Source organism: Procambarus clarkii, chromosome 16, assembly GCF_040958095.1.
Source record: "Procambarus clarkii isolate CNS0578487 chromosome 16, FALCON_Pclarkii_2.0, whole genome shotgun sequence".
Classification (NCBI taxonomy): domain Eukaryota; kingdom Metazoa; phylum Arthropoda; class Malacostraca; order Decapoda; family Cambaridae; genus Procambarus; species Procambarus clarkii.
This window is the reverse complement of record NC_091165.1, coordinates 38,395,388-38,408,368: the sequence shown is the minus strand read 5'-3', so window position 1 is coordinate 38,408,368 and position 12,981 is coordinate 38,395,388. Positions and strand designations below refer to the sequence as shown.

The window sequence follows — 12,981 nt, the reverse complement described above, 5'->3', positions numbered from 1 at the left end:
GGTTCTAGCCGCGGTCGCAGCACTCAAAGACCGTAAGGGCTCGTCTCTACAAGCAATCAAGAAGTACGTTGTTGCCAACAACAAAGTCGAGGCTGCCAAGATCGCCATTTACATCCGAAGATTTCTCAAGAAAGCAGTGGCTGACGGCATTCTTGTTCAGACCAAGGGAAGTGGAGCTAGTGGATCATTCAAGCTGGCCGTAGCAGAGAAGAGGGCCGTTCTAACTCCCAAGAAAGCCACCACAACCAAGAAACCATCTACAGCAGCAAAGAAGGCCGTGGTAACTCCCAAGAAAGCCGCCACAAGCAACAAACCACCTACAGCCTTGAAAAAGAAGCAGCAGCAGCAGCAGCTTGTTGTTGGGAACAAAAAGCCCAAAATAAAGAGAGCTTCAAAATCTCCCAAACCACCCAAGGCAAAGAAAGCTGTCAAGAAAACAACAAAGGCAAAATAAACGACGACATGCAAGCAGCATGAATACACATGACAATAAACATCCAGGCCTCCCCCCTCAGTGGAGGGGCCTCATATGATTCCAAAAAGAGTTTAGTTTTGTAGACAAATAAATCATTACTTTTGGGGTAGATTTACTCTGTATATTATATATATATATATATATATGTATATATATATATATATATATATACACACATACATGGGTGAGGTGATATGGTACCAAAGTTTTGGGTGAGGTGATTGACATTTACACAAGATAAAACACGAACCAATGGGAATAAAAACATAAGAATGGAAGTAACTGCAGAAGGCCTATTGGCCCATAACACAAGCACTTCCTCTTGATGCTTCTATATTGGTTCGGAGTCTTGAAGCTATAATATATATATATATATATATATATATATATATATATATATATATATATATATATATATATATATATATATATATATATATATATATATATGCACACAAAACTAAATAGTCTTGTTAGACAAATTGCCCCTATTAGAGGCAAGTTGACTAACAAGCCGAATGACTGCAATTGTTTTGAATTTGAGTTAAATCTAACATAGAAATGTAATCAAACCTATGCTAACCCAAGCTAAGCTAACCTAACCTAACCTAAGCTAAGCTAACCTAACCTAACCTAACCTAACCCAGCAATTCATGATCTTAATATAATACTGTTAATTGCATAAACCAATTTGGAAAGAAATGTTCGAAAATAACAAAATTAACTGTGCTTGTTAGGAAAATTGGGCCTTGCATACTTGTCCCAATAGTGTGGTTCTCGCTTTTAGGTACGACATAAACGTATACCTAAGTTGAGAGAGAAAAAGATTCGCACTCAAACATGCATATCGATTGCCAGTCCTGAATTCTGGGTAGATATTCGTGTCCTCCCTTTTCATTTACCATCATTTGGATACTATCAAAACAGCTCTGAGAAGGATAAAATGAATAAAACGGGTAGCTCACTCATGTAAAAAGGAAGAGTTGGGAAAGATCTCTCTCCCTCTCTCTCTCTCTCTCTCTCTCTCTCTCTCTCTCTCTCTCTCTCTCTCTCCCTCACCCCCCCCCCCCACCACCAATGATCCTGCTCTGCTAGTATATAACGGAACAAACCTTCCCCCCCCCCACCCCTCCCTCCCCAATCAGAGTCCCTTTAAGCATGCGAGGATAAAAAATAGATTTCATAAGACCCAATGTGCTAGCTGATATCAAAACAATTTATGTTATCGTCTATTAAGCCCTTCAGTAAAAAAGTATAGGGACCTAATTAGGTCCCGTTTTGAGGTGGTGGTGGGTGGAATCGATGGATTAGCCAAGCTCTTATCCGCCGAATCCGTAGAGGGTACGACCCTGGCGCTTCAGAGCGTACACCACGTCCATGGCAGTGACGGTCTTCCTCTTGGCGTGTTCCGTGTAGGTTACAGCATCACGGATGACGTTCTCGAGGAACACCTTCAGGACGCCACGGGTCTCTTCGTAGATGAGACCCGAAATACGCTTCACGCCGCCACGACGAGCTAAGCGACGAATAGCGGGCTTGGTGATGCCCTGGATGTTGTCACGTAGCACCTTACGATGACGCTTGGCGCCACCCTTTCCGAGTCCCTTGCCTCCCTTGCCGCGTCCAGTCATGGTGTTGAAGTTGTGTGAATCGAATTGACGAATGCCATTCATTCATTCATTTAAATATAGGTCAAGATACCCTAATGGGTGAGCGTGGAAGTGGGGATAGGGGAAGAATTAGTGGGGGTGAGAGGAAGGGTTTTCAGTATGAGGTAAAGTGCCAGGGCTAGACCCAGCTGCATGGCATTGAAATCGTTATGACCAGACTAGGCAGTGAAGGCAAGGAATCGGATCTGTGACAACATTTCGTCTTTTCTGAGCACCCACGGAGACAGCAGTCCTCAGCTGGGTGTGCCCTGGAGGCTCACACCAGATGTGGTCTTTGATCTGTTAATCAGCATCGCGGCCCACCCAAGGCACCAGAAAACGGGAGCTAGTTGGTCCCCCCCTAAAGAGGGGGGAGAAGAGTTAGGAGGTTATAGTTGGAAGTTTGGTGATTTGAGTAGTGATATTATAGGAGAGGGGTTATGTAAAGGACGGAGCAGGAGGTGGATCGTCGATCAGGTTAAAGAGGTTGTGCGTATGTCTGGGTCTGCTTAGGACGTTTCTGAGGAACGTGTCGTAGTTGTCATGATAGGTGAGAATTCTGTCAATCTGTTTCTTCCCCATAGTATCCCAGGTTATGTTCAGAGGTGGGATGTTCGCCCTCTCATGCAGGGCCTCACTGGTGGTGAAGTCCTGCCAATGGGTATCGAACACCCATCTCAGAGCCCTGTTCTGGGTACGCTGGAGTTTCTTCCTATTTGTTGGTGCTGCAAGTGTGAGTGGGATCGGTGCATATGTTAGGAGTGGGAGAATAAGTGTTTTGTATAAGTAGAGCTTGGTGGCTTGGGAGGCATGTTTAAGTGGGTAGAGTTTTGATAGGGCGTTTGAGGCTATAGCTTTCTTGGGTGTTATGTGTGTGTGAAAGCGAAGGTTAAAGTCTAGTGTGAGTCCAAGTACTGTGGTTTTGTTGACTCTTGGGATCTGGGTTGCATCTGGTGATTGAGAGTAGAGTTTTACTGGGTCAGGGTTACGTCGTTTGTTGTAGAAAAAGTATGTTATTTTTGACTTGTTGGGGTTTGTTTTTATTCGCCAGTCGTGTTCCCAGAGGGTGACTTTGTCTATTTCTTGTTGTGCTTTCCGTGTGAGGGCGTTAATCGTATAGTCTGTGATCAGTTGGGTTACGTCGTCAGCGTAGCAAAGGGTCATTGATGTCCAGTATACTGGGTCAGGGATGTCGTTTATATAGAGTATGTATAAGGTTGGTGAAAGAACTGAGCCCTGAGGGACACCTGCATTTAGGTTGAAATAACCCGACAGCTTGCTGAGGAACTTGATCTGCATCTTTCTATTTGTTAGAAAGCTGCAAAGTAGCCTCTGCATGTTATCAGATAGTTGAAACAGAGTGCAGAGTTTGTAACGCAGGCCGTCGTGCCATACGGTGTCAAAAGCTTTTTCGACGTCCTTTGCAATGAGGGCCGTCTTGGCCCTTTGGTGTTTATTTATGGAGAGGTAGTTTGTTATTATGTTCAGTGCGTCTTGTGTTGAGCGGTGTTGTCTGAAGCCAAATTGTTTGTCTGTCAATATGTTTTTGTGTTCTAGGTGATTCCTGAGTTTATGATTAATGAGTTTTTCGTATACTTTTCCTAATGTCTCTAGTAAGCTGATCGGTCTGTAGTTCTTAGGGTCTGTCGGGGATTTTTGGGGTTTTGGAATGAGGATTGCTGTGGCTTCTTTGAATGGGCTTGGGAAATATCCTGATGCTAGTGAGGCGTTGTAGACGTCTGTGAGTGCAAAGATTAGGGGGTCTGGAAGTTGCTTGAGGAGAGCTTGGCCAATGCCAGAGGCTCCTGGGGCTTTACGTCTGGTGTTCTTGAGCATGAGTTTAACTTCTTCAGGTAGTATTGATTCTGTGAGGTCACTTTCTAAGTCGTCTAGTGTCGTGAGGTCAATGATAGGGTAGTGTGTGATGGCATGAGGGTTGTGTCGTATCCATGTTTCTACTCTGTTTATGTTTTGTATTGCTGTTGGTTGTGGGGGGTGGGGATTGAAGATGTCCTGCCAGTGTTGTTTGAATATGCCTATTACTTCTGAGGGATCGGTGTAGTTTTGATTGTTGTGAGTGATGTATGTAAAGGCAGAAGAGGAGGAGTTTCCTCTGATCCTCTTTATGAAGTTCCAGAATTGTTGTGGAGTTGTTTTTCTTTGTATTTCAGCTTTATGTATGAGTTTCTCCCAGTTGTTAGCATGGTCTTGGTCAAGGCTGTTGAGTATGTGGTTTTTGAGTATAGTGAGGTCTGTGTTTACTTGATTGTATCTGTGAAGGTTGTGGGTGAATCTGTTGTGATAGCAGGAGAGTAGCCTTTTTGTTCTGATCGAAGGAAAAAAGGAGTATCTAGTTTTGTGGGTTGTTTTTGGAATGGTAGCATCAGCTGCTTGTATGATGTTATTCTGGATGGTGAGGACTTGGGAATCTATGTCTGTGTGTGGTTTGTCTTGGAAGTTGTAGGGCTGTGTGCTGGCAGTTAGGTGTTGTTTGAAGGCTTCCCAGTCTGCATTTTGATAGTCATATTGTGGGGTGGCTGGGATGAGTATGGGGTTGCTGGAGAGTGTGAGTGATATGGGTATGTGATCTGAGCCAGTGAGGGGTCCGGGTGTGATGTAGTGTTGTAGGTGAGTGCCTGCTCTGTTGGTGAGGATTAGATCTGGTCTCCCAGTTCCATTGTGTGTGTAGGTTGTTTGGAAGTCAGGGCCAAGGAAGGTGAGGTGTTTGTTTTGGTGGAGTTGGTGTAGTTGTTGACCGTGCATGTTGTGTTGGCGATGGTTGAATGTTTGGTGTTTTGCATTTAGGTCTGCTAGGAGGAAGACTGGTATGTGTGTGTGGTTGAAGAGAGTGTTTCCCGCACGATTTCCCGACTATATCCCATCAAGCGGACGTACTAGTAGCATTGCAACTCCTGCCTGCCCTTACTTTACGCTTGTGGTCGAGTAGACACGGCTTTCTCACAACGCTTTCAAAACTGCAGTTGCCTACTCGTCTGTTTCACGTCCCTGTGAAATGACTTTTGCACAAATCCAAAAAATAGAGCAAAATCAGCGATAATAGTGATTGAGGTGAGCCGCCTGTTGGCTGCAGCCAGAGGAAGGAGGGGAGGGGCAACGGGGTGACGTAGGCGAGTCGAGCAGCCAATGGCGCTCGAGCAAGCGCCTCGAGACGGCGTATATAAGCAAAAATTTTTCGGCGCCGGCCATCACAAACCACAGTTGTTCACCATGGCTCGCACCAAGCAGACTGCTCGCAAGTCCACGGGAGGCAAGGCTCCTCGTAAGCAGCTGGCCACCAAGGCAGCACGCAAGTCTGCTCCTGCCACAGGGGGTGTGAAGAAGCCTCACCGTTACAGGCCCGGAACGGTCGCCCTGCGTGAGATCCGTCGTTACCAGAAGAGCACCGAGTTGCTCATCAGGAAACTTCCCTTCCAGCGTCTGGTGCGCGAGATTGCCCAGGACTTCAAGACCGATCTTCGCTTCCAGTCGTCTGCCGTCATGGCTTTACAGGAGGCATCCGAGGCTTACCTGGTCGGTCTCTTCGAGGACACTAACCTCTGTGCCATCCACGCCAAGCGTGTCACCATCATGCCAAAGGACATTCAGCTTGCTCGCCGTATCCGTGGAGAGCGTGCATAAGCTAAATCGACCACCCTAGTATACACCAAACTCGGCCCTTCTCAGGGCCAAAATATCCTTCTAAGGAGATTTCAGACATTCCTAGCATAATTTAGGTGTCATACATACATGTGATATCAATAAATCAAGTCATTTGTAGTACAACCTGTTCTCTTACAAACAAAACGCCGTCGCTTTTCACTCTTATGCACTGTCAAGGATCACCCCCCCCCCCCCCCCCAAAATAAAAATTGTCATACTGTACTAGAAATAAAAGCAGCTTGTATAAGTGACATATACTGTCCAGTCCTGTTTTATTCTGTTTTCGGTCCTCTGGCTTAATCTGTTAAGTTAGGAGATGACATTTTAAATTAACCGTTTTCTTGACATTTTCAAACCTAAGAGGGTGGCCTGCATAGTAATCCTAATGTGGAACATAACAATGAATCTCTAATCTCTAGAAAAAAGATACCGAGTGCTTATATGTGTTGAGAGAGAGAGAGAGAGAGAGAGAGAGAGAGAGAGAGAGAGAGAGAGAGAGAGAGAGAGAGAGAGAGACACACAGACAGACAGACAAGACAGACAAGACAGACAGACAGACAGACAGACAGACAGACAGACAGACAGACAGACAGACAGACAGACAGACAGACAGACAGACAGACAGGCAGGCAGGCAGGCAGACAGACAGACAGACAGACACTGAGAGAGAGAAACACACACAGACAGTTTCATAAATATTCTCATTTTATAGCTATTTGCTTTCAGTGACAGAGGTTTTTGTTATAATAGTATTGGTGTCTAACACTCACAATCTCTTTAGAAATTAAAGTGTGGCTCCAATGGAGCCGAGTTTGTTGGTTTGAGGCCAAGCCACCACCACAGGGCAGTAAGTAAGCCGTTTACTTGGAGGAGGTGTACTTGGTGACGGCCTTAGTGCCCTCAGAGACGGCGTGCTTGGCCAGTTCTCCGGGCAACAGGAGCCTTACAGCCGTCTGGATCTCCCGACTGGTAATGGTGGAACGCTTGTTGTAGTGGGCCAGGCGAGAAGCCTCGGCGGCGATGCGCTCGAAGATGTCGTTCACGAACGAGTTCATGATCGACATGGCTTTGGAAGAGATACCAGTGTCGGGGTGGACCTGCTTCAGCACTTTGTAGATGTAGATGCTGTAGCTCTCCTTCCTCCTGCGCTTCTTTTTCTTATCGCCCTTGGCAATGGCCTTCTGGGCCTTTCCGGCCTTCTTGGCAGCCTTTCCAGATGCCTTGGGTGGCATGATGATGCTCGTGCTGGCTGGCTGGCGTTGCGATACAATAATGAACTTTTGCGCGAGGCGAGCTTTCCTTTTATATCCCGCTCGCGACTCAGCTCAGAGCGGGTCGCGTGGCGGAGCGCGCTGATTGGTCAGTGGCGGGCTCCCTTGATCCTGAGCGGGGTATATAACACGAAGCTCGATCTGCGGGGTAAAACACCACAAACCCACAACAGCAGCAGCAATGTCAGGACGCGGCAAGGGAGGCAAAGTGAAGGGCAAGTCAAAGTCTCGCTCCAGCAGGGCCGGACTTCAGTTCCCCGTGGGCAGAATTCACCGTCTGCTGCGTAAGGGCAACTACGCCGAACGCGTCGGTGCTGGCGCTCCTGTCTACCTGGCAGCCGTCATGGAATACCTCGCTGCCGAAGTTCTGGAGCTCGCCGGTAACGCCGCACGTGACAACAAGAAGACCCGTATCATCCCACGTCACTTGCAGTTGGCCATCCGCAACGACGAAGAACTCAACAAACTTCTGTCTGGCGTAACCATTGCACAGGGAGGTGTTCTTCCAAACATTCAGGCAGTTCTTTTGCCAAAGAAGACAGAGAAGAAGTAAGCACTTCTGCCACCCACCACGACAAATACCATAACCAGGCTCCATCCGGAGCCACACACACTTTAATAGAGAGATTCAAGTAGACAATCAACTTTCAAACATTAATAATAACATTTATATTGATTTCATTTGGAATGTGTACATAACAAACAAACAAAACAAAATTATAGGGGATATTCAGCATCACTTGGAATATTAACCAATCATATAAATCCAATATATATTTTATATTTTACTTTAAGCGAGGCTTTCGCTTTGATGTCCAAAGAGCTTGGAAAGGATGTGGGAGGGAGAGAATTCATATTCTATTAATTTTTAATCATACAAATGAACAAAAGCAATTCTTCACTAGACGTAATGAATGAATAAATGATCAAGGTTTTAATGTGTTTCATGAATATATATATATATATATATATATATATATATATATATATATATATATATATATATATATATATATATATAATATAATATAATATAATATATTATAATACTTGTGAACCAGAATATGTTTGAGCAGCAGCGATCGTGCCTGCCATTGGCCGAAGTGCAACAATTCAAATAATTTAAAGGGCCTGCTCGGGTATATAAGAGAGGCTGGGAGACTGGGGCCGGTGGTGGGTGATGGGTGATGAGTGATGGTGTGGTGTGGTATGGTGTTGTTAAGAGTTGATTTACGGCCAGCCAGCCAGCTGCAGCCAAGGCAGGGCAGGGCAGGGCAGGGCAAGGCAAGGCAAGGCAAGGCAAGGCAATAACAGGACAGGACAGGACAGGACAGGCAAGGCAAGGCAAGGCAAGGCAAGGCAAGGCAAGGCAAGGCAAGCAGGCGGGCGGGCGGGCGGGCGGGCGGGCGGGCGGGCAGGCGGGCGGGCAGGCGGGCAGGCGGGCAGGCGGGCAGGCGGGCAGGCGGGCAGGCGGGCAGGCGGGCAGGCGGGCAGGCGGGCGGGCAGGCAGGCAGGCAGGCAGGCAGGCAGGCAGCCAGCCAGCCAGCCAGCCAGCCAGCCAGCCAGCCAGCCAGCCAGCCAGCCAGCCAGCCAGCCAGCCAGCCAGCCAGCCAGCCAGCCAGCCAGCCAGCCAGCCACTCCCACTTTGTATTTATATGCATTCAATTTATATTCAAACATTATATATGTTAAGGGCCTAGTTTTAGTGTTTATTTTAAAAATGACAAACATCGAGTCGTTTTACCAGTCCTTTAGCGTTAACGGTGATGCATTTTAAAACTGAACAGAAATCACCTTTTCTGGATATATCAAATATCGAATCCGCTTAATGTGCCTACAATTCAATCATTCAAAAAATACATAATTTACATCATGCCTTTTCATAGAACAGACAATAAGATTTGAGACAATAAGAACTTTACTTTTATAACTAAAGTTGCACAATTATACCAACTCTATGGTGGCTGGGTGGTAAGGTGTGTGGCTGGTGTTTTGGAAGTCGCGAGTTCAAACGACCCAATGGGAGTACTTTTTTTTTTTTGCCATACAATCTTCCTAATACTATTATGTAGGTGTGTGTGTGTGTGTGTTTTTATTCATTCTTTGGTTTTATAGATGACATACATATTGACTCCTTTTACCGGTCCTTAATTAGGCTCTGGGGAAGCAATGGTGGTGGTGCATTTAAAACTAAACCAAAAATCACCAGTTCTGGACGCGTCAAATATCATATCCGCTTAATGTGTCTACAACCTAATTACTTAAAACTACACTATTTAATTCATTCATATCATGTGCATATTGGTCATTATGCTCATACAACCGACATCAAAATTTATTTTCATTATTAGAATCATACATTTCATCAAGTAATACAGATACAAAGAGATTTTCTTTCTGAGAAGACCGTTAGTATTGGCTGGCTGGCAGGCAGGCAGGCAGGCATTTGAGGGTTATTATTTCGCCTGTTGATTGGGGGGAGGGTTGATGTGTTAGGGGGTTTTCGGTTAGGTGTGGTGGTGGTGATTGGTGGTGATTGGTGGTGGTGGTGATTGGTGGTGATTGGTGGTGAGGAGTAGTGGTGGTGGTGAGTAGTAGTGGTGGTGGTGGTGGTGGTGGTGGTGGTGGTGGTGGTGGTGGTGGTGGTGGTAGTAGGTGGGAGGGGGGGGGGGGGGGGGGGGAAGGGGACTGATGGTCTGTGGATTCCTTCTCCGTACCCCTTACATATAAGCAAAAACATGCCTTCCTGTGGGTATAGAAACATTAACACAAATTATATCAGTAACTGATATTGTAGCCTTTTAAACAGAAAAGATTTGTACATACAAATACTTTTAAATTATCATTTATTTGTGGAAATGGCATTTACGTCATTAAATTGATACCTCAGCATCAAGTGTCCTGCAGCTGTGGTCCAGTGGTAAAGTGTATATAAGTGATGCGTATTCTTGGAGTTGCGAGTTCAAACCCGGATTAAGCTATATATATATATATATATATATATATATATATATATATATATATATATATATATATATATATATATATATACACAACATGTTTTGTTTTGGTTGTTTGTTTTTGTATAAAGCCTCACACACTATATTAAGCGAGTTTGTTTTAAACATGACATACATATTAATTCATTTTACCAGGCCTTATTCCACACAACTCCGTGAATTTCCCGTGGAGCCAGCCATTCAAACAAAAACAAACGAAACAAAACAAAACAAAACAAAAAACATTATTGCCAACAGCATTTGGTGTTCCCAGGCGGTCACCCATCCAAGTACTAACCAAACCCAACGTTGCTTAACTTCGCTGATCGGACGAGAAGCGGTGTTCTCAACGTGGTATGGCCGTTGGCATGAGACTGCCTACACATTGTGGCTAATAACCAACTCTTTTTAGTCATCACGGCAGGATACGGACCTTCTTGTGGTGTCTTAATGGTAATTGTATCCTAACATATTTTTGTCTCCTTGGCATGGATATTTAACATCGTTTATTCAGTCTTGGGTTTATGTTCTTTCGCCATTTACAGACATTTTACATCTACCTACTTCCTCAGCCTGCCCTGCCAATTTCTAATGAATTTGTGGATTTTCTTTTGTAATACATACATGTGTGTGCTCATCTGCTCTTCAGTTTTTATGATATTTGTCTCATCTGTCCTGCTTTATGATACTTTTACAAAGAACATGAACAAATGCTTCTATTTTAGAGAAGATATGGGATCCAGGTTTCGGAGCCGTAAAACCAACCGTTGTGATTGGTGGACGAGTTGCCAGGTTGCAGCTTCTGTACCGTGCCGGCACATAAATAGGTTCGGCTCAAGCGGCGGCAGCATCATTCCCCCGTGACTGTCTGAGCGTCTCTCATCACCTTGGTTATCTCATCATCATCATGGTAGAAGCAAAGCCTACCAAGAAGGCTGCGGCTGCTGCTGTGGTGGCCACCACCAGGAAACCTCGCGTCCAGGTTGCTCACCCGAAAACTAGTCAAATGGTTCTAGCCGCGGTCGCAGCACTCAAAGACCGTAAGGGCTCGTCTCTACAAGCAATCAAGAAGTACGTTGTTGCCAACAACAAAGTCGAGGCTGCCAAGATCGCCATTTACATCCGAAGATTTCTCAAGAAAGCAGTGGCTGACGGCATTCTTGTTCAGACGAAGGGAAGTGGACCTAGTGGATCATTCAAGCTGGCCGTAGCAGAGAAGAGGGCCGTTCTAACTCCCAAGAAAGCCACCACAACCAAGAAACCATCTACAGCAGCAAAGAAGGCCGTGGTAACTCCCAAGAAAGCCGCCACAAGCAACAAACCACCTACAGCCTTGAAAAAGAAGCAGCAGCAGCTTGTTGTTGGGAACAAAAAGCCCAAAATAAAGAGAGCTTCAAAATCTCCCAAACCACCCAAGGCAAAGAAAGCTGTCAAGAAAACAACAAAGGCAAAATAAACGACGACATGCAAGCAGCATGAATACACATGACAATAAACATCCAGGCCTCCCCCCTCAGTGGAGGGGCCTCATATGATTCCAAAAAGAGTTTAGTTTTGTAGACAAATAAATCATTACTTTTGGGGTAGATTTACTCTGTATATTATATATATATATATATATATATATATATATATATATATATATATATATATATATATATATATATATATATATATATATATATATATATATATATATATATATATATATATATTTATATATACACATGGGTGAGGTGATATGGTACCAAAGTTTTGGGTAAGGTGATTGACATTTACACAAGATAAAACACGAACCAATGGGAATAAAAACATAAGAATGGAAGTAACTGCAGAAGGCCTATTGGCCCATAACACAAGCACTTCCTCTTGATGCTTCTATATTGGTTCGGAGTCTTGAAGCTATAATATATATATATATATATATATATATATATATATATATATATATATATATATATATATATATATATATATATATATATATATATATATATATATATATATATATATATATATATATATATATGCACACAAAACTAAATAGTCTTGTTAGACAAATTGCCCCTATTAGAGGCAAGTTGACTAACAAGCCGAATGACTGCAATTGTTTTGAATTTGAGTTAAATCTAACATAGAAATGTAATCAAACCTAACCTAACCTATGCTAACCCAAGCTAAGCTAACCTAACCTAACCTAAGCTAACCCAAGCTAAGCTAAGCTAACCTAACCTAACCTAACCTAACCTAACCTAAGCTAAGCTAACCTAACCTAACCTAACCTAACCTAACCTAACCTAACCTAACCCAGCAATTCATGATCTTAATATAATACTGTTAATTGGATAAACCAATTTGGAAAGAAATGTTCGAAAATAACAAAATTAACTGTGCTTGTTAGGAAAATTGGGCCTTGCATACTTGTCCCAATAGTGTGGTTCTCGCTTTTAGGTACGACATAAACGTATACCTAAGTTGAGAGAGAAAAAGATTCGCACTCAAACATGCATATCGATTGCCAGTCCTGAATTCTGGGTAGATATTCGTGTCCTCCCTTTTCATTTACCATCATTTGGATACTATCAAAACAGCTCTGAGAAGGATAAAATGAATAAAACGGGTAGCTCACTCATGTAAAAAGGAAGAGTTGGGAAAGATCTCTCTCTCTCTCTCTCTCTCCCCCTCACCCCCCCCCCCCCCCCCACCAATGATCCTGCTCTGCTAGTATATAACGTAACAAACCTTCCCCCCCCCCCCCTCCCTCCCCAATCAGAGTCCCTTTAAGCATGCGAGGATAAAAAATAGATTTCATAAGACCCAATGTGCTAGCTGATATCAAAACAATTTATGTTATCGTCTATTAAGCCCTTCAGTAAAAAAGTATAGGGACCTAATTAGGTCCCGTTTTGAGGTGGTGGTGGGTGGAA

General features: G+C 44.0%; 1 non-coding gene across 1 annotated transcript; it reads right to left on the bottom strand.

The window, feature by feature from the left end:
- Window positions 1–10,303: 10,303 nt before the first annotated feature.
- Window positions 10,304–10,422, bottom strand: LOC138365484 (5S ribosomal RNA). Its single transcript, XR_011228838.1, has one exon. It is a non-coding gene; the product is annotated as a 5S ribosomal RNA (ribosomal RNA).
- Between the last annotated feature and the right edge of the window lie 2,559 nt (window positions 10,423–12,981).